An 18681-nucleotide genomic window follows, 5' to 3' on the forward strand; every position below is an offset into this window, starting at 1 on the left:
TAATAATAATTTATAAATTATCAAGGGTTCGTGAGGGAGGGACGAAAAGAGGAGCTGATACCAAGGGCTCAAGTAGAAAGAAAATGTTTTGAGAATGATGATGGCAACAAATGTACAAATGTGCTTGACACAATGGCTGGATGGATGAATTGTGATCACAGTTGTACAAGCCCCCATTAAAATGATTGTTTTTTTAAATCTAATACCCGCGAAAGAAAAAATAAAAGTATGCCTAAAATTCATTTTGAAAAGGCCAAATGTTGGGTCTCAATAATTCCTGGCTCCCCTGGGAGTTCAGGACATGATTGCTAACTTTCTGAAAAGACCATTGCATAATCTGCTTTGATTATTTTCCACCTAAAAAATTGGAGCATGATTTTAACAGTTCAAGTCAACAGACTCAGTTCAGACCCAAAGAGTAATCTAAGTGTATTCCATAAAGGAAAAGAAGAAAATGAAGACCTGGCTGGTTTTGTTTTTAGGAACCATCAGGTCCATGTTCAACTCCTAGTGATCACATGTGACAGAGTGGACTGCACTCTTGCCGTAGCTGTTATCTTTCCTGACAAAGAATCCCGTGTCTCTGACTAGGAGTCTCTTAGGTGAGTTCCAACTGCCATCTTTTCAGTTAGCAGCCAAGCACGTAACCGTGGTTCCACCCAGCTAGTTTTAACCTTCCTTAATGGGGATGTTAATGTCCTCTCATTTAAAAGGGTTTATAATGTGTTGAGGGGAAAATGTTAAAGTTGGGTGACATCAAAAAGGCATAAGGGCTGTGTGGCATATCAGCAAAATTGCTGGGTTGAAAATTCAGAGATCTGATCCCAGTCCCACCAGTAACTAGCTGTTTTCTCACCTGGAAAATAATGAAGCTGACCTGGGTTCCCTCCGGTCATATTCAACTCTAACATGTTGAGTCTGTGAATCTATTAAAGATTTGAAATGACTAAAGTCAGAGGAAGAGGCAGATGGTATATTGGACTCAAGCGCTCTGACTAGGAAAAGAAATGTGAGTCATGAGGTAAGAAAAAAAAAGAAACTTTGTTTAGGAAAACACAACTCCATTGAAAACAAATAAAAAGAAGAAAAGACCTGGGACAAGTAACAAAAGATAATAATGGCAAATAGCAAAGTTCCATCTTCAAAAATGTGAGAAGTAAAATTGGCCAATGAGAGAAAAATAGCATGGATGACAATTAAATGTCAGTCATTAGTATGAACAGAAAAATGAGAGCACCCAATGAGAATCCTTACCATAATATATTCATATTGACAAATCCTTAAGAAGGACATCATGCCTGATTGTGAACCTCTATTTCTAAAAATGTAAATGCATACCATTCTTTGTTCTTCTATATGTCTGTGATTTAAGCCAGGTTGGGGACCTTGGTCTTGTATACCATGTATTGTTGTTAGGTGCGATGACAGTTACATAATCTGTTGTGAATTTGAGACTTAAGAGTGAAGAGGTGAAGTTTAACCTGTCAATCAGGTCACAGCTTGATGACCTCATTTGGAGGCACCAAGGAGATAATTAGCTCGCTGGAGGCAGGACACACACTCCCTGTGAGACATTCCTGTTGAGAAGACACATGGAACTACACTAGTGCCCTCGAGCTGAAGGACCCATGTGGAGACTCCTGCCAGTGCTGAGATGCTTCCACTGCCAATGGATCCACAAGGCGTCCCACCCACTGGCCTGTGATCTTCCTGCATTTGGTGTCATTGCATGTGTTTCATGAGTCTGAAGAGGACTTTATAGACTGGTATCGGACATATGGGCTAATATCGGACCGATGGACTTGATCTGGACTATTTTCTCAATATTCAATTGCTCTTGTATATAAAGCTCTTACCCATACACATGAGTGTGTGTGAATTTATTTCTCCAGTCTACCCAGGCTAACACAGATACAGGCTGGAACAACAACAAAATCGTGATATCAAATGTGGGGAAAGAGTTGTTATGTGGAGCAAACCATTCCACAATTCGAACCAAAAGGCCATCAAGGTTTTGATGACATTGGAAGTCCTGAGAAAACTGGCAGTGGATGCTTGAGCCGAAAAGAGACTCTGTTTTTGCCACATATTCTTAGGGTCAATTTCTCCTGTCTAGGATAAAATAAGGCCTGCATGTCTCAGTTATTAAATGAGAAAAGAGAATTTGGTTTCCTCATCTGAAGCACCATTAGGATCAGTCCACTAATATATTATTCAGAACATATGGCGCCATGAAGTCATGGTTGTGACTTTATACAACACACCGATAATCTGGTAGATGGAAGAAGGAAAGCTATGACAGAGCAAAAGTGTTCCTTTTCCCTGAAGTATCCTCTTTAGAGAGATTAAAGTTGCGCGGAAGAAAGAGAACAAGTACTGTTAAGGTTAACTCCAGCTTCCAGCTGGAAGTAGTTTCTGGTTGCAATTCACTCAGCAAATTTGATCATAAGACTCTTAGAAATCGAGACGGTCAGGTTTGTGTAAGAAAACGCGTTTCTAATTGTGGCCATTTAGTCGATCTATAAACAATTAGTGGATCCTCAGCCTTGCAAAACCATGAGCAAGATAATCACAAAGCCTGCTCACAGGGAACGGCTCGGCTCTATGGGGAAGGGGGGCGGTTTACAGCTTGCCTTCATCAAACTCGTCAAAGCACCTGCCACTATGTTAAATTTGATGTGTATTTTGTTCACAGTCCGCACAACAGCTCAACGCACATGTGCCATCACGACCTCATCTTTTATATTGAAAAAGTGAGACACCAAAAAAGTTCAATCAACTGCCATGTGTCACAAAGCTCGTAAGAAATATGACCCAGATTGGATCTCTTTTGCTACTTCTTCACCACAAATTCACTTGTAATAACAATCGGGAGATGTGCTGTGAAGCAAAGAAACAGGCCACGGGGTGATGGAAGGCCTAAAGGATCCCGGAGGCAGGGATGGTGCAGCTGAGACCTGACGGCGAGCAGGAGTGAAGCAGCTCAGAGGGAGTGAATACCCCAAGATGCTCAAGGTTATTAGCAAATAATTATATTTTACTTTTTTTTTTCTTTTTTAACATTTTATTAGGGGCTCATACAACTGTTATCCCAATCCATACACACATCAATTGTGTAAAGCGCATTTGTACATCGTTTCTCAAAACATTTTCTCTCCACTTAAACCCCCAACATTGGGTCCTCATTGTTCCCCTCCCTCCCCGCTCCCCCCTCCCGCATGAGCCCTTGATAGTTTATAAATGGGTATTTTGTCATATCTTGCCTGTCCGACATCTCCCTTCATCCACTTTTTGGTTGTCTGTCCCCCAGGGAGGAGGTCACACACAGTTCCATGTAATCGGTTCCCTCTTCCCTACCCATTCTCCCTTTACCCTCCCTGTTTTGCCACTCACACCACTGGTCCTATAGGGCTCATCCGTCCTGGATTCCCTGTATTTTCAGTTCCTATCTGTACCAGTGTACATCCTCTGGTCTAGCCAGTCTTGCAAGATAGAATTCAAGTCATGGTAGTGGGAGTGGGGAGGAATCCTTTAGGAACTAGAGGAAGGTTGTATTTCTCATCATTGTTACATCGCACCCTGACTGGCTCATCTCCTCCCTGAGACCCCTCTGCAAGGGGATCTCCAGTGGCCTACTAATGGGCTTTGGATCTCCACTCCGCACTCCCCCCATCATTCACTATGGTAAGATTTTTTGTTCTGATGATGCCTTATACCTGATCCCTTCGACACCTCGTGGTTGCATAGGCTGGTGTGCTTCTTCCATGTGGGCTTTGTTGCTTCTGAGCTTGATGGCCGCTTGATTACTTTTATCCACAAAGACCATTGTATCCATTATTTCATGCATATGCTTAAAATATCCTGAAGGGCATATTTTAGTCATCTCCCTGGAGTACAGAATTATCTTTTTAAGTGAACTCAAGATGAGACAACCATTTCTAAGAAAGAGGTGCTATGACATTCCCCAAGGGTAATTCTTAGGCGGCAGGCTCAGGAAGTTGAAGACTTTGCTTCCAGAGGAGAGGGTGGCAGAGGCCAAGGAATGGGGGCTCCTAAGTGCTCACTTGGCCGGTATGAAAAGCATCCAAGTTCTCCTAGAAATAAAGAATTACTGGAAAGCTCCCGCCACTGACTTCCCCTCTTCCCCTCCGACCCCGCCCCCATTCCACAACCACGGCTGGGGTCTCACTGAGGGTGAGTGGGCAAGATTAAGTTGCTGTTAGCTGCCATCCTGGCAACTTTGTGTAGAACCGAAGGAAACACTGCCCAGTCCTGCGCCATCTTCAGACCCTATGGCATGTTGAGTCCAGAGCTGGGATTGTGATCTCCATCCATCTCACGGTGGGTTTGCCTTGCTGCCACTGAGTTGACCAAGCACAAGACCCTTTTCTAGCCCCAGGTCCTTCCTGGTCCAAGGAGCACTGCCGTAGTATTCCTTCTAGGACTGGTTGATTCGTCTTTTCTGCAGTGCACGCTATAGCTCACATTCTTCACCAACACCACCGTTGGACTGCGCCAGGTCTCTCTCCAGGGATCCAGCGGGAGCGTTCTGATCACAAAGGAGCTAAAGGAAGAGATGAGGTGTTGGCTTCAGCCACTCCCTGTGCAGTGAACAGTTGTTGCCCACAGGTTCAGTCGGTGGGAAGCATAGGTGTGCTTCCATGCAGGTGACTCTGCTGAGTCTGAATCTGAGGTATGGGGGGGTGGTGGGGTGGGGGGTGGCGTTGTGTGTGAGGAGAAGGGACAGAGATGCTATTCTTCTTGTGCAGGTCAGAAAGCATGGATTTATTTAAAGCTAGAGCTACAGCAGTTCCAAAACATGTTGTACCATTCTGGGTACAGGAATATATCTTATGCTTTGTGCTATTTCCTCCAGCAGCCCTCCTCCTATTCCTCAAAGAAAGGATAAAAATCATGATCATAACTCTAGCCTTAGGGTTCTTTATTTTTAAAAGGTAAAGTAGCCAACGTAATCCACAGGTTCCTAGCATAAGCACTTTCTCTTTGCAAGTTACTTTTTCATCTTTATCTCTATTTCCAGTGATGATTCTGGCAGGGACCGGTACCTTGACGTAACAAAACTGTCTAACATAAAGACTACCCATAACTCCCCACTGGCTGAAATGAAAATTTAGAATTTGAATAGCGGGCTGAAGGAGAGCGAGGGGAACTGAGACTTCCTGAAACTTGTTGCATAACAGACACTTACACATACACTACTTAACCCTCACAGTAATCAGAGGGACCCCAGCCCCATTTTACAGAGAACACCAAGGCTCAGTGGGTTTCCAGGTTCCGTGATGTAAGGAGCAGTAGAATTGGAATCTTCTGGCTTAAAAGGGCATGTGCTTCCCAACCTGTCCCACAACCTTCACCTTGACTTGATTTCCTCTAAGAACCTTTAATACTTGTGCATTCAGAAAGGCAGGCAGAGAGCAGCTCTTTGACATACTCAGCACAGATTTGTAGCAGCATCTGATGAGGCTAACAGGAATGATGCCCGTATAGCCAGAAGAGCCTGTTCTCGCGAGATGGCACTCACAGTTAACTGCACTGTGCATTGTTGGAAGATGCCAAGACCGAGGTGAGGCTGTAGTCTAGCTTTCAGAACTGAACCACACATTGTTCCTTAGTGTACCTGTCCACCATTAAAGAGACACCCAGCTTTGAAGATGAGAAATGAAAGATAGTGGCTGTCTAGACTGAGGCAGGTAGTGCCAGTGATTGGAGGAAGGGCATTGAGGAAAAGGCAGCAAAGGCTCATGGACCACATAGGTCAGGAGATGGCTCCAACGTGAGATCAACCAGGTCCCTTCTGCCACGGGAATCAAGTTGCAGGAGAAGGTTGATGGAGTCTGAGAGAAATTAGAATGCCTTTACAGTGCTTTTACCAACACCCCCAAAATGAGAAAACTAGGAATTCAGGGCAGGACGTCTCTAAAGGAAATTGCCGAACAGAGCTTAATTGTCCTACTACTTACCAATGAGAAAAGAACTATTATTTGTTTCACTCCCTGAAAGAGATGGATGGATGGATGGATGGATGGATGGATGGATGGATGGATGGATGGATGGATGGCAGATAGACAAATATTGATGTTTCATCGAGCCCCATCTGTTTGAATTGGATACCCTTAAATCTCATCTTTTATTCCTCTTATAATCAATTTAATGTTTTGGTTGCTAAAATTTCAAATAAATAAGACTTCAATTATTAACATTAAAGTATTAGGGAACGGAGAAGGTGGGGATAGAAAGAGGAAACTGATCACAATGATCTACATATAACCCCCTCCCCGGGGGACAGACAACAGAAAAGTGGGTGAAGGGAGACATCAGTCACTATAAGATGTGAAAATAATAATAATTTATAAATTATCAAGGGTTCGTGATGGAGGGAGGGTGAGGGAGGGAAGAGGGAAAATAAGGAGCTGATATCAAGGGCTCAAGTGAAAGAAAGTGTTTTGAAAATGATGGCAACAAGTGTAGAAATGTGCTTGACACAATGGATGGATGGATGTATTATGATAAGAGCTGTACAAGCCCCCAATAAAAATGATTTAAATGAAATTAAAAAGTATTAGGGAATAGTGAAAGTTGATCAGAATCTTCTTTTTAAATTTTTTAGGTTTTTTGCTTAAGTGTATTCATATACATTTGTCCTACTTGAGTATTTTATTTCCAATTACACAGCAGTTTTTGTTTCTTTAAGAAGGAACACACACACGTTCTGAAATGCTGTGCCTAGCCTCTATCTCCTCAGGTCCAGTGGCAATGCCAACCGTAAAGTTCAGCATTAGGAACATGTGACTCCCTTCTGCAATGGGGTCATAAATGTGGTACTAGTAAATGCTGAAATAATGACCTTCTTTGGACATCTCTTTTAAGTAGAGCTGAAAGAGGTTAGAAGGAAAAAAGAAAAAGAACCACCACCTGGCAAAGAAGCTCCACTTTGAAAACGGAATTAAAATCAAATGAGAGAAATAATTAGGGCAGCTGGAAATAATAAAAATAGATGCTAGACACATCTCTGACAAAACACAACAAACAGTGACATTGCGATGTAAAATTTAATTGTGTCATAACTCACTAAGTCTCTTTTTCCCCTCCTCTCAGTTCTTGATCACAATGAAAAACACTATATATCAATATGCAAAACCAAGAGAGCAGTACTGTTGTTAGCCTGGATGGGCATGAAGACAAACAAAGGTAGTTGTTACAGAATATTGTCAGTAAACAGACATAATGCTGCCATTTGAATGAATTGCTGTTTCGTCTTTTTTTTCCCTCCTGGAATGATGTGCTAATTTTTTTGTGTGTGCAAGTGGTTTGTGGACATAACTTTTGTTGCATGTATCAACCCATAAAGTGGTATATTATAGACAGAATTATGCCCACCACAAAAGGGATTTGTTGAAGTCTCCTCTAGTACCTGTGAATGGGACTTTGTTTAGAAATAAGAGGCTTTGGAAATGGTATCAGTTAAGTTAAAATGAGGCCATAATGGAGGAGAATGGCTCCTAATCCACTCTACCCATTGCTCTTGAGTGAATTCCAACTCATGGCGACCTATGTGTGTCAGAATAGACAGGCTCCACGGGAGGCTTCAGTGCTTATTTGGGGGAGTAAGACTTTATGCCAAGGCACCTCTAGGTGAATTCAAACCTCCAACCTTTTAATTCATAGTCAAGGTTGTAACTGTTTACACCACCCAGGGTCTCTTCCCATCCAAGTAGTTTCCCATCAGAGAGAAACAGGGCCAGGGGGAAACGACCACGTGTGTGGAGATATGCTCAAGCCAACAAATGCCTGGACCTTTCCGAAGCCAACAGAGACCAGAAAGAATATTCCCTAAAATATCCAGTGCAACGCAGACTTGACAAACCTCCAGAACTGTGAAACGATGCCTTGCTCCTTTGAAAGCCACCGCTTGATGGGGTTCCGTGTTGCTTTGCTTTCTGTGTTCATACATCGGTTTGGCCCTGCTTTTGCTGTCCTGGACAAAAAAAGAAATTCCTCAGATGAGATGAATCTGCTCACTCACTCCAGAATGCAGGTGCTCCTGCAGCCACTGCTGGGTGTTTGCTTGTTGGTTTGTTTGTGTGATTGTTTGTTTTCCAGTGTGGGAAGGGCACGGAGAAGAAGGCATCCAGATACCGTTATTTTGGCATTTTCTTTTTTAAAAAAATCATTTTATTGGGGGCTCATACAACTCTTAATCACAATCAACACATCCAGTCATTGTGTCAAGTACATTTGTACATATGTAGCCATCATCATTTTCAAAACATTTCCTTTCGACGTGAGCTCTTGGTATCAACTCATTTCCCCTCCCCCACTCTCCCTCACTCAGGAACCCTTGATAATTTATCTATTTTTTTTCCATGGCTTACACTAACCGGTATCTCCCTTCACCCACTTTTCTGTTGTCTACCTCCCTGGGTGGGGGTTATATGTAGATCATTGTGATCGGTTCCCCCTTTTGTCCCCTACCTTCCCCTTACCCTTCTGGGATCACTACTCTCATTATTGGTCCTGATGGGTTTATCAGTCCTGGATTACCTGTGTTTTCAGCTCTTATCTGTCCTAGTGTACATCCTCTGGTCTTGTAAGATAGAACTGGAATCATGATAGAGGGGGGAGAGGAAGCATTAAAGAACTAGAGGAAAGTTGTATGTTTCATGGTGCTATATTGCACCGTGTCTCATGTCCTCCCCATGACCCTTCTGTAAGGGAATGTCCAGTTGCCTACAGATGGGCTTTGGGTCTCCAGTCTGCACTCACCATCACTAACATTGATATGTGTGTTAGTCTGGGTATATTAGAGAAACAAACCCACAGAAACTCATATGTATAAGAGAGTTTTGCATAAAGGGTAAGTAAGTGCACATCAAGTAAACATCCCAACCCAGTGCTGCCCAAGCCCACAAATCCAACACCAACCCATACGTCTGACACCAATCCACAAAGTCCTCCTCCATCTCACAAAACACATGCAATGATGCCGACTGCAGGAGGAAAGCCAAATCAGTGAGCATGTATTAAAGGGTTGTGGCATGAGGAAGGTTGAGAATCACTGCTATAGGCAATGATATGGAATTCATAGAAATGAAGTTCACCAGCCTCGCAAGTCCATTAAAGGGCAAATAACCTGCCCTATAACATAACTGCTATACAGGGAAGGGTCCCGGAGTAAATTAGCACCACCTCTGAAGGCAGCCTGGAGTGGAGCATGATTAGCTCCGTGTGGTCTGAGAATAGGTTCTCTAGATATTCTGTGAATGGGCCCCTACGGGGGGAGGGGGGGGCAAAAGTCACCCAATCTCCTCGGTCTCTTTGCCATCAGAACCCCCTCTTTCCCACAGGCAAAGCTTCTGCTCAGACTTCATAGGAGCTCTCTTGAAATAAAAAGATGATCCACATGGATGGACTTAGATAAACTATGTCTACCAAGGACAAGGTGGGGAGACGACATTCTAAACTGAAGATTTTATTTAAATGCAATAATTTTGGATTTTGCCTCTAGGCCACTGGCAAGGGCAATTTCTATGTGTTTGAATAGCAACGGACAGTTCAACTTTTATTTTTCTGAAGGTTCAGTTTAGCCGTAGTAAACCCCTTCCTTAAGAAACTCCATTGAAAATCTTGCTCCAATGTGTTTAAAAAGTGGCTTCGTGTGCCACAGTCCTTCCTTATCTGCAAGGCCGAGAAGCACAGGCATACCCATTTTTTATGGTGCGTGACAGTATTGTGCGTGATAGTGGGGTTGTTGGGTTTTTTCACAAATTAAAGGTTTGTGGCAACCCTGTTTTAAGCAAGACTATGAGCACTGTTTATGGGACAGCATGTTCTCACTTTGCATCTCGGCATCATGTCTTGGCAATGCTCACTGTATTTCAAATGTTTTCAGAATCCAATTGCACGCTTAATAGACAACGGAAGAGTGTGAATGTAGCTTCCTTATGCTCTGGGAAACCAGAATGTTCCTGTGACTCGCTTTAGGGTACTAGTCTCTTTATTTCTGTGGTCTGGACTGAACCTGCAGGGTGGCTGCAGTATGCCTACAGTAGGTAGAAAAGGTGTTAGCTTTACAGGTCCACAATGACCTAACCAGAATTATTTACTGATACCCTGTTTCCTTGAAAGTAAGACATCCCCCCAAAATAAGACCTACTTACACTTTTGCCTCTCGCTGAAATATAAGGCATCCCCCCGAAAATAAGACCTCCCCAAAGCTACTGTAACTCTGGACTCTGGACCGTAGTGGCAAATGCCGCTGTGCAGCTCACTGTTGGCTGCAGTGCAGCTGGAGCAGACGGGAAGTGAGAGGTCACTTTTAATAAAACAATAACCAATAAATGTGTGCCATATTCTTCTTCATGGAAAAATAAGACATCCTCTGAAAATAAGGCCTAGCGCATCTTTGGGAGCAAAAATTAATATAAGACACTGTCTTATTTTCAGGGAAACAGGGTAATGGATAAGCCACTCTCTATGAACTGCACAGTGGTGCACACCACATATTTGTTCAGTGAATGATATCGACTGAGGCTTAGTTTTCTCATCCTGTCACTGGATGACTGACTCTAACGTTCTAGGATCCAATTGTCTCTCGTGTTGTTGGGCTGTTTTCATTTCCCCTGCACCCAGGTTAATATGTGTCTTCCATCTGGTGTAATGGATTCCCGGCTGGACTGCTAAGTCTGAGCTCAGCAATTGGAAACCACCAGCCACTTCACAGGAAAAAAATTACACTTTCTACTTCTGTAAAAATTTACAGCCTCAGAAACCCAAAAGGGCAGTTAGACTCAATGGCAGGGAGTCAACCTCTAGTTAGTAATTTGCCTTCCAGCCCCCTCCCACTCCTGATAACCATTATATATACATTGTATATATAAATATAACATATATATATATTTTTAGTGAGAAATCCTTTTTCTTGACTTTTTAACAATAGTGGTCACATACAATATTTGTCCTTTAGCTATTGCCTTTCTTTTACTCAGCATAATGTCCTCTGGATTCATCCAAGTTATAAGGTATTTTGCAGAATTATCATTATCCTTTAACACTAAGTAATATTGCCATTGTGCATATGCCATAGGTTGCTCATCCACTCTTCCATGGATGGGAATTTAGACTAGTGCTTTGATGAATATGGTTGTATATAAATATATTTGTGTTTCACTTTTTATTTCTCTCTCATATATCCCAGGATTGCTGGATCATATGATATTTCTACTTCCAACATTTTAAAGAAAGCTCTATACTGTATTCCACAGTTCTGCACCATTTTACGTCCTCATGAACAATGTATGAGACTTCTAGTCTCTCTACACCAGTTTTTGTTTCTAAACTTTGCTACTAATGCTGGGGTGGGATGATTCATCATTGTGGTTTTGACTTACATCTCTCTGAGGGATAAGGATCATGTTTGTTGGCCACTTGAATGTCTTCTTGTAAAGTGTTTCTCATGTCCTTTGTCTATTTTTAATTGGATTATTTGTCTTTTTCTGGATGAGGTGTTGGCATTTTCTCTAGATTTTAGAAATTAGTCCCTTTGCTGATAAGCCACTGCTAATATTTTCCCTAATCTGTTGGTTTTCTTTTGGTGAATTTTTTTGATACATGTGTCTATTTTTTTAAATCATTTTCTTGGGGGCTTGCACAACTCTTATCACAATCCATACAGATATCCATTGTGTCCAGCATATTTGTACATTTGTTGCTATAATCATTCTCAAAATATTTGCATTCTTCTTGAGCCCTTGGCATCAGCTCCTCGTTTTTCCCCTCCCTCCCTGTTCCCCCTCCCTCATGAACCCTTGATAATTTATAAATTATTATTTCGTCATATCTTACACTGTCCGACATCTCCCTTCAGCCACTTTTCTGTTGCCATCCCCCAGAAAGGGGGTTATATGTACATTCTTGTGATCAGTTCCCCCTTTCTACCCCACCCGCCATTCACCATCCCAGAATAGCCACCCTCACCACTGGTCCTGAGGGGTTCATCTATCCTGGATTCCCTATGTTTCCAGTTCCTATCTGTACTAGTATACATCCTCTGGTCTATCCAGATTTGTAAGGTAGAATTGATACCATGATAGTGTGGGGAAAGAAGCATTTAGGAACTAGAAGAAAGTTGTATGTTTCATTGTTGCTACATTGCACCCTGACTGGCTCATCTTCTCCCTGCGACCCTTCTGTAAGGGGATGTCCAGTTGCCTACAGATGGGTCTTAGGTCCCCAATCTGCACTCTCCCTCATTCACAATGATATGATTTTCTGTTTTTTGATGCCTGATACCTGATCCATACAACTCCTCGTGATCACACAGGCTGTTGTGCTTCTTCCATGTGGGCTTTGTTGCTTCTGAGCTAGATGGCCACTTGTTTACCTTCAAGCCTATAAGACACCAGATGCTATATCTTTTGATAGCCCAGCACCATTAGCTTTCTTCACCACATTTGCTTATGCACCCATTTGTCTTCAGTTATCGTATCAGGGAGGTGAGTACACAATGACATGATTTTTTGTTCAATGATGCCTGAGAACTGATCCCTTCTGCACCTCGTAATCATGCAGGCTGGTGTGCTTCTTCTGTGTGGGTTTTGTTGCTTCTGAGCTAAATGGCCGCTTGTTCACCTTCAAGTCTTTAAGACCCAAGACGCTATATCTTTTGATAGCTGGGCTCCATCAGTTTTCTTCCCACATTTGCTTATGCACCCTCTTTGTCTTCTGCAATCGTGTCGGGAAGGTGAGCCATAGGGCCGGATAACATCCCTCACTGACCCATAACCCTACAGGAGACAATACTGGAGACACACTGTGAGAATTGGGTCCAAGCTGATCCTACCACACCAAGCCTAAACACTAAGGGCGTGCAAAAGAACAGCAAGGGGAACAGAGCAACGAAGTCCCCAGGGAATATCAAAATAGACTTTGGGGTCAGGACATGGCACCCCAGAAAACACTTCTAAAGGTCAACAAACAGACCTTGAACGAATTAACAGGCTTTTCCCTTTTTTTTTGCTATTGTTTTTGTGTTGGTGGTGGTATTGATTTTTTGTTTTCTTTTCTTGCTTTGTTTTGCTCTGTCTTGTTTTGCTGCATATTATTTTCTCTGCAGGTCTATCTAGATAATATAGGCAGGACAAACAATCTCGAAAGAAAACAACCTAACCGACAGTTCCAGTGGGACATGGGAGGGGGGGTGGGGGAGGAAGTGGTGTTAACAAACCCAGGGACAAGGGAACCACAAGTGATCCAAAATTGATGGTGAGGAGAGTGTAAGAGGCTTGGTAGGTGTTGATCAAGGGCAATGTAACTGAGAGGAATTACTGAAACCCAAATGAAGGCTGAGCGTGATAGTGAGACAAGAGGAAAGTAAAAGGAAATAGAGAAAAGAACTAAGTGGCAAAAGGCATTTATAGAGGTCTAAATATGGGCATGTACATATATAAATATATTTGTATATGATGTTGGCAAAATAGATCTATGTGCATATATATATTTATAGGTTTAGTATTAAGGTAGCAGATGAACATTTGGCCTCCACGCATGTGTCTAAATTTTTTTTCTTAAAAGGATCATGTTTCCTCATTAGATATACTAGCCTCTATGAAAAGGTATACTTACCCCTCTCTGTTTTTTGTGGGGTTTTTTTAAATCATTTTATTGGGGGATCATAGAACTCTTATCACAATCCATACATACATCAATTGTATAAAGTACATTTGTACATTTGCTACCCTCATCATTCTCAAAACATTTGCTCTCCACTTAAGCCCCTAGCATCAGCTCATTCTTCTCCCTCTCCCTCCCCGCTCCCCCCTCCCTCATGAACACTTGATAATTTATAAATTATTTTGTTATACCTTACACTGTCCAATGTTTCCCTTCATCTATTTTCCTGTTGTCCATTCCCCAGGGAGGAGGTTATATGTATATCCTTATAATCGGCTCCCCCTCTCTTACCCTCCCTCCATCCTCCCTGTATCGCCACTCTCACCACTGGTCCTGAAGGGATCATCTGTCCTGGATTCCCTATGTTTCCAATTCCTATCTGTACCAGTGTACATCCTCTGGTCTAGCCAGATTTGTAAGATAGAATTGGGATCATGATAGTGGGTGGGGAGGAAGTATTTCGGAACTAGAGGAAAGTTGTATTTTTCATTGTTGCTATACTGCACCCTGACTGGCTCGTCTCCTCCCCACGACCCTTCCATAAGGGGATGTGAAGTTAACTACACATGGGCTTATGGTCCCCACTCCACACTCTACCTCACTTACAATGATATGACTTTTTGTTCTTTGATACCTGATACCTCATCCCTTCGACACCTCGTGATCATACAAGCTGGTGTGCTTCTTCCATGTGGGCTTTGTTGCTTCCAAGATAGATTACTGCTTGTTTACCTTCAAGCCTTTAAGACCCCAGACACTATATCTTTTGATAGCCGAGCACCATCAGCTTTCTTCGCCACATTTGCTTATGCATCCATTTGTCTTCAGTGTTCTTATCGGGGAGATGAGCACACAATGAAATGATTTTTTATTCTTTGATGCCTGATAACTGATCCCTTCAGCACCTTGTAATCACACAGGCTGGTGTGCCTCTTCCATGTGGGATTTGTTGCCTCTGTACTAGATGACCGCTTGTTTACCTTCAAGCCTTTAAGACCCCAGACGCTGTATGTTTTGATATCTGGGCACCATCAGCTTTCTTCACCATATTTGCTTATGTACCCACTTTGTCTTCAGCGATTTTGTAGGCAAAGTGAGCATCATGGAATGCCAGTTTAATAGAACATTGCATTGAGGGAGTACTTGAGTGGAGGCCCAATGTCGATCTGCTACCTTAATACGAAACCTATAAATATATGCACATAAAGCTATTTCCCCATCCTCATATAAAAATATATTTACATATGTACATGCCTTTATTTAGACCTCTATAAATGCCTTTTGCATCCTAGCTCTTTGCTCTATTTCCTCTATTTTACTTTCCTCTTGTCCCACTATCATGCTCAGTCTTCATCTGGGTTACAGTAATTCCTCTCAATTACATTACGCTTGATCACGCCCTACACCAGGCCTCCTACACCCTCCTCACCACCAATTTGGATCACTTGTTTTCCTGTTGGCCCTGGGTTTGTTAACACCACTTCTTTTCACCCCACCTCTCCCTCTCCCATGTCCCCCCGGAGCTGTTGGTCCCATTGTTTTCTCCTCCAGATTGTTCATCCAGCCTATCTTAGACAGACTTGTGGAGATAATAGCATGCACAAAAACAAGACAGAGCAAAACCAAGCAACAAAAGAAAACAAAACAACAAAAAGTCAATGACAAAAACAAAACAAAACCAAAAGAACACAACAACAACAAAAAAGAAAAGCTTGTCGTTAGTTCAAGGACTGTTTATTGGCTTTTAGGAGTGTTTTCCAGTCAAGTCTGATGGGGTACCAAGACCTGGCTCCAAAGACTATTTTTGGTATTCCCTGGGGACTTCATTGCTCTGTTCCCCTTGCTGTTCTGTTCCACATCCTTAGTGTTTTGCCTCGGTGTGGTGGGAGCAGATCGGGCATAATTCCCACTCTGTGTCTCCAGTGTTGTCCCTCTAGGGGAATGGGTCACATGTGTCTAATTTTTAAGATGTCCCAGCCATCTAATTTGTCATCTACTGCTTCTGTGCTTGCAGTTATATTTAAAAGCATACTTATGCTGTATATTGAGGACCCTAAATTTGTCCCTATATTTTCTTCAAAGATTTTTATAGTTTTTGGTTTTATATGTAGGTCTTTGGTCCATCTTGTATTTATTTTTATATGTGGTGCTAGATATGGGTACTGTTTCATTTTTCTGCAAATGGATACCCAGTTTGTTCAGCACCATGTGTTAGAGGGATTCTTTTTCATTCAATGATTTTTTTGTCCTTTGTTAAAGATCAACGGTCCACAGGTGGAAGGATTTGCTGTAGGGGATCTCAATTTTGTTCCATTAATCCATGTGTCTTTCACTGCACCAGCGCCAGAATGTTTTGACTGTTGTGACTGTGTTTGGGATAACTTTTGAGGTCAAGAAATGAGAGGCCACCTATTCTGTGTTATTCTTCTTTATTTGTTATTCTTCTTTGCTTATCCTGGGTCTCTTTCTTTCCCATGCAATGTTGGTGCTTCCATTTTCTGTCTACCTTTTGAATTTTATCAATGATTCCCAAACACAATTAAGCCAATGTACACCAACCTGCAAAACAGCATCAGCCATGCAGCTATCTGCACTAGCCTGCATGCAATAAGAGGGGATAAATAAGGACCCGGCAGATGGTTTTGTCTCATAAAGCAAAATTTATTCAACTTCAAGCACTGAGTTTGTCCTGTGTATTTCTTGGGAAATGCCCTTTCTTTTATGAAACAATAAAAGACCATAATAATTGCTAGAGGTTTTTAAGGTGTTTACTTGGAAAAATATAAAGTCTACAACCTCTTGTCTGTCTCCATCATTTTTTCTTCTAATTTTACTTCTTTCTGAACTCTCAACATCTAGAGACTACTGACTCAGAGAATGCATGTTACTTCAAATGCAAGGGGAAAGAGGAGCCCCGCCTCCCCCACACTCAGGTTATCTCCCCTGGAAAAATAGAGAATTTATTAGCTAGTCCTCTACATTCGCAGGGACCCTGGTGGTGTCTTGTGCTATGCACTGAGCTGCTAATCACAAAGCCAGCTGTCTGAGCCCACAAGTTACTCAGAGGGTGAAAGATGAGGTTAATGGACCCTAAAAAGAATTAGTCTCAGAAACTCAAAGGAGCAGTTCTGGTTGGTCCTATAGAGTCAGTACAAGTCGGAATCGATGCTATGATGGTGGATTTCCATCGACAATGTAGAATTTACTGTCAATGTTTCATCCTTTTCCATCCTGCTCCATGGCTGTGAGTGTCTTTGTTCGAATATCCTCTTAAATGCCCAGAGGTCATCAGCTGCCTCCTTTCTGCAAACCCAGCCCTTAATATAATATAAACCATTTCACTGTGCTACTCCTAGTCCCTTCTAGAAAACGGCTCAGTGCACAGTCCCAATACAAACACTTAACCCAATCCAGCCTATTAATTTTCTAGTCTAGTCGCCAATTCATGGAGCCTTGGTGGCAGAGTAGTGATGAGTTGGGCTCCTAACTGCAAGGGCAGCAGTTCAAAACCACTCGCCAGTCCTCAAGAGAAATACAAAACTTTGAACTCTGATAAAGAGTTACCATCTTGGAAACCCACAAGCGCAATTCTACCCTTCCCTACAGGGCCACGATGAGTAGGAACTGACTCAATCGCAGTGAGTTTGAGAGAATGGCCAATCCGATGCTTTCTTTCAAAATCTGAACTAAAATGCTACAGAGACAGCCTGTTAGAAGAACAAAACCAAATGCACTGCTGAAGAGACCATTTCAGTTCAAGATCGTCTGCAGCGGGTTCTAGATCTGTGAGGCCGTGTACAAGGTTGGGGCTAACGGAATCAAGTGAAATGACATGAAAGATGAGTAAGCAGAGAAAATTGGTCAAGACTAACCCCCGAGAGAAATGAAGGAGCCAAACAAACTCCTGAGAAATAGTGGTAGTGCCTTATGTATTGATTTCCACTTTCCAGTTCCAATTGGATCCGACCCGGTCCTTACTTTAGCCCTGCTCTCAGGCACCTCCTCTCTTGTACTCGGGCTAACGTGTGTGGGTACCTGCTCCTTGCCTCTTCAGAAGACTGTCTGGAAATGGAAGCATGAGCTAACATTCATGCCTTCTCGCTAGAATGGTCTACTGTTCTTTCTGGCCTCGGTGGGTTTTAGTGGAGATTTTTATCTTCTTTATTTCTGCAACACAACCCTATACAACCTACCAGTCACGCTTCCTTCTTAGGTTCTCTTTAAGGTCTACACAAAAGAGTTTTTTTGGTTTTTTTTAATTACTATTGCTAAGGAAAAACCCAGCTCATAACCCCTCTCCTCATACTGCATCTACTCATCCCCATCTCCCCATAATTTATGGTTGATCATGTGTCCTCCCCAGCCTCTGCTGCTCAGAATGCACGACTTGGTGAAGCACAGAGCCCAGATCAGCACGATGTCAGTGACCCCACTAGAGGAAAACCCCAGCACTGCCATTTTTCTGTTACTATCATATTACGAAATCCAAGGTTACACTATTAGGTCACATAGCATAGGAGATCCCTTTTTAACCCTCTTAACTACAAGATAAACTAGGCCCTCACTGAGCCATGGCCCTGTGGGGCACAGCACTGCAGATAGAGTGTGGAAATAGTGCAAGGTCTGGCCCCATCACACTGGAGCAAGGCACTGAGGGCATGCAGCAGAGCAGTAGGGGGAGCAGAGTGATGAAATCCCCGGGGAATACAAAAAACAGACTTTGGAGACAGAGTGTGCCACTCCATCAGACTCGACTAGAAAACACTCATAAAGGCCAACAAACAGACCTTGAACTATACGCTTTTCCATTATTGTCAATGGGTTTCTTTGTTATTGTTATTTTGTTTTGGTTTTTGTTGTTGTTGGTTTTGACTTCCTTTGTTGTTTTATTTGACTTTGCCTAGGTTTTGCACTTATTAATGTATCTGCATGTCTATCTAGATAAGATAGGTGGGATAAATAATTCAGAGATGAAAAGAATGGGACCAATGG

This window comes from Echinops telfairi, unplaced genomic scaffold (assembly GCF_000313985.2).
Source record: "Echinops telfairi isolate 266 unplaced genomic scaffold, ASM31398v2 ScPeMD7_4225;HRSCAF=4972, whole genome shotgun sequence".
Taxonomy (NCBI): Eukaryota; Metazoa; Chordata; class Mammalia; order Afrosoricida; family Tenrecidae; genus Echinops; species Echinops telfairi.